A 3,568-nucleotide genomic window follows, 5' to 3' on the forward strand; every position below is an offset into this window, starting at 1 on the left:
TGTACTTGACGAAACAACTACAGTTGAACCGGTATTTAATCTTAAAAATGTTATTAAATTTATGAAAACTTGTAAAAATTAGTCTTTACTACTTTGCATTCTATTTGGTGTGAATATAAAAGTCATGTGTTAGTGTGTGATGTCAATTCTCAGTGGTTCTTATCTCGTAAAATCTTATTAGAAAAAAAAACAATTCATGATTCATATACTACACGGGTATTATGATGATCCTCATTAGCCTTTGATAACAAAAAATATATTAAATGCTGACAGATTATGTTTAAATAATAGAGACATTCGTTTTACGTTAAAAAAAATATATAAATAAATAGATTTCAAAATTTTCATCATCTAAAATATCTGTTATAGTTTAACTGTTAAGGTATTCGTGTAAGGATGTCAGTATATTATAATATTTTAATTGAATTTATTTTTTCAACAATATAACAGAATAGACCATTATCTCCTCCAGAAGACACAAATAACCTTGCCAGTACTTCCATTACGCCGTTGCCACCGACTGATTCAGGAAAAAAAACAGCTTAAGTTCATCAGGATTATCGTTACCACCTTTAACAAAAGATTTACTTTCTCAATCAGGAATAACTCTTAAGAACCGACACCAATTTATTGCATTTTGGGCTGCATATTTGTTAAATTATTAAAATTAAAAACTAATGGATCTCTATCACCAAAAGACTATGCAGCTTTTGCCGCAAATATAGCTGCTGCATTCTCAAACTTATCTACTGACGTTTATGGAACTGTGAGTAAAGTAAAAAATTTATTTTGTTACTTTTTTAATTAGCAAAATAAGATTTATGTAGTGAAATGTTAAGACTGAAACAAGATTTATGCGATTCTAAAATATTTTTTGAATGATGTCCGAAACCATAGAAGGAATCTAAAACCAGAAAATAAAAAAGGTACTAAACGAAACCAAGAAGGAGATCCCAAACAAAAAAAATTACCTTCAGAACAAGCTGTGCTTCTTCCATCATCGTACGTATTACTGTTATAGTAAGTTATAGTAATTATAATTCATTAGAATTTTTAATTAGTCAAACTGATTTAATATGCGATTCATTTTTTTATGCAATATTATTATTATATTTCATACACAGAGTTCAAACAGATATTGATATCCAGACCGCGCTTCAAGAATTGGAGAAAGATTAAAATGAGGGTGTTAATGTACTTCAAAAAATTATTAACCAGATCACAGACATGATTACGAAATATTCTGCATTACAATATTACGAAATGGTATAGAATTTGAACTCAAACTTTTCCTAAATAAATTGTGTTAACTTTAGTAATTAGTTATAAACTTATAACATATTCGTTTTTATCATGATTGTAGGTTGTTTTTGAATTTCTTAATTTCAAAGATTTGATAGAAACATCAGTTTTTGAAAAATTAAAAATAATGATTGATAAATTATTGAATTATTATTCAATAAAAAACAATGATGAACGTTCCAAACTTCAAACAATCACTAATATGTGTAGTGAACTGACTTCAAAAAAACTTTCTACAAGTAAAAAAATAAATCAGCTATTTGTTGTGCAAGAGGTACTTCAATTAGGAATTATAATATTCATTAATCTACGAACTTTAATTTAAATATCATGTGTTAATATGTTCTAATAATTTTGATTCAGGTGATGTCATCAACATCTACTCTAATAACTAAAGAAAATGAAGCTCCTCGAGCAGTCATTTATTTAAATAAAAATAATATATCAACAGCGTACATAGTGGCAGATGAGAATATAATGATGGAAATAAAAAATCCATCAACAGAAAAGGTTGTAATTGGAATTTTTCTGCATACTATGTCTGGCACCGAGATTACCCACAAGCATAAATGAACATTCTTCGTTATTTAGAGCACGAAATATTGGGACTTAAAATCAATATTAAAAATTCATTAATACTAAAGTTCAAACAAAAACTTGAGCCGTCATTGCAAGACCAGTAAGATGATTTATGCTTTGTTGAATCATATTCTTATACTTTTTTATATTTTCATTTTTACTTTTTCATTTATTATCGTAAGTTCATTGATGGAAACAATAATAAATGTAGAACTTTCAATTAATGAGTATTCATTCTTTAAGAGCCATTTTTAACATGTCTTCTTAACACGTGTTTCAGGATTTCATAAATTATAAAACACACTTTTTTCGATAAAATACACGTGTTGTGCTAACACACCTACACGTGCTAAAAATAACACACCCAAAAGTGTATTCAAAACGACTACACTGAAATAACATGTGTAGGTGTGTTGTTGCAACACACCCAGCATTTGCAGTGAAATGTTAGAGAAAATTTCTCGATCTTAGGTTCCATAATCATATATATATAGATCGATAGAGAATTAAATTTCCTATCGATGTAGCTATACTTTTTTGGGTAGTTTTTTCAATTTTTTAGCGCAAAAAAATAACTATGTGTGAAAGAAAAAATTTATATCTCTTACATAATTACCTCAATCGATCTAAAAATGTACATACATGTTCTTGACATATCTGAGAACATGTATGCAAATTTTCGCACCTTCGTGATGACTGAAAGTCATCTATTTGAATTTTTTCAGTCTAGTCATCTATAAATCATTACTTTGGCCGTAGCAAACCAAAATTATCCCATTTCCCTCATTTTACTGGACTAAAACAGCATCTGCTTTAGATTTATACGTTACAATTATGATTGATTTCATTTTTCTGTACAGTTGTTGTTTCACAATAAATGTTTAGTGTTAGGCAACTTACATTCTACACGACTATAATTCCACTTCCAGTGCTGTATACATCCGGCGCCTGCGTTATACAAGAGAGGTGGAGCCTACTAAACTCCACCTTCCACGTCGAATAGAATACCAAAAAATCTTAACTTTCTTTTTCGTTCTGTGCTGTGAATGTTACATATTGGATAGTATGAAGAGCACTCCCGAATATTGTGTCCCAAAAATCAGTTCTTTGCTATTACAACTTCAAAGTTGCATAATCAAAATCATGATAACCGATTGTTACAATCGATTTTACTTAAATTTAAATGAGAATTACATCAAAAATCAATGTTGACAAATCGTTTTTAAAAAAATCATTATTTTCAATGAATTGGAAGGACCACACTCAATTGAAGGAAATTAATTTTGTAAACCAAACAATCGATTTTTTGATTGATTGATTATTGTTCTCTAACACTACTGCAAAATGCAAAAATATAAGTATCAACATGAGCTTTGCATCCGTTCGCCTACCAGTTTTCATTTTCGATTAAACAATTCTGCTTAATTGAGGAGAATTGAATGTCATACATGCACTCCATGAAAACTGATAGTTACCAGGGCGTACCAGTCGAGTAAGTGGATGTCGGATAGAATTTCATAAGAGCGACTGTTTTCAACAGTCCCTTTCATGGAATTCCTTCACGCCCCATAGCATGCATTACTTCTGCAATTTAAATATTTTATGTACTCTTTTTCACCTTTTAATCGTTTCAGTAAAAAAGTTCTAAGATGTTGCGCATCTTTTTTGAGCGATAATGCATATTTTT

General features: G+C 29.4%; 1 long non-coding RNA gene across 2 annotated transcripts; it reads left to right on the forward strand.

Moving 5' to 3' along the window:
- The first annotated feature begins 485 nt into the window (after positions 1 to 485).
- LOC118071094 (uncharacterized) lies at positions 486 to 2,235 on the forward strand. Of its 2 annotated transcripts, none has more exons than XR_004690849.1 (5): positions 486 to 766; positions 898 to 1,020; positions 1,125 to 1,266; positions 1,364 to 1,576; positions 1,666 to 2,235. It is a non-coding gene; the product is annotated as an uncharacterized lncRNA (long non-coding RNA). The 2 variants fall into 2 exon arrangements; XR_004690848.1 differs by having other exon boundaries at positions 898 to 1,002.
- Positions 2,236 to 3,568: the final 1,333 nt, after the last annotated feature.

Source organism: Chelonus insularis, unplaced genomic scaffold, assembly GCF_013357705.1.
Source record: "Chelonus insularis isolate UGA/USDA-ARS -01 unplaced genomic scaffold, ASM1335770v1 contig_71_pilon, whole genome shotgun sequence".
NCBI lineage: Eukaryota > Metazoa > Arthropoda > Insecta > Hymenoptera > Braconidae > Chelonus > Chelonus insularis.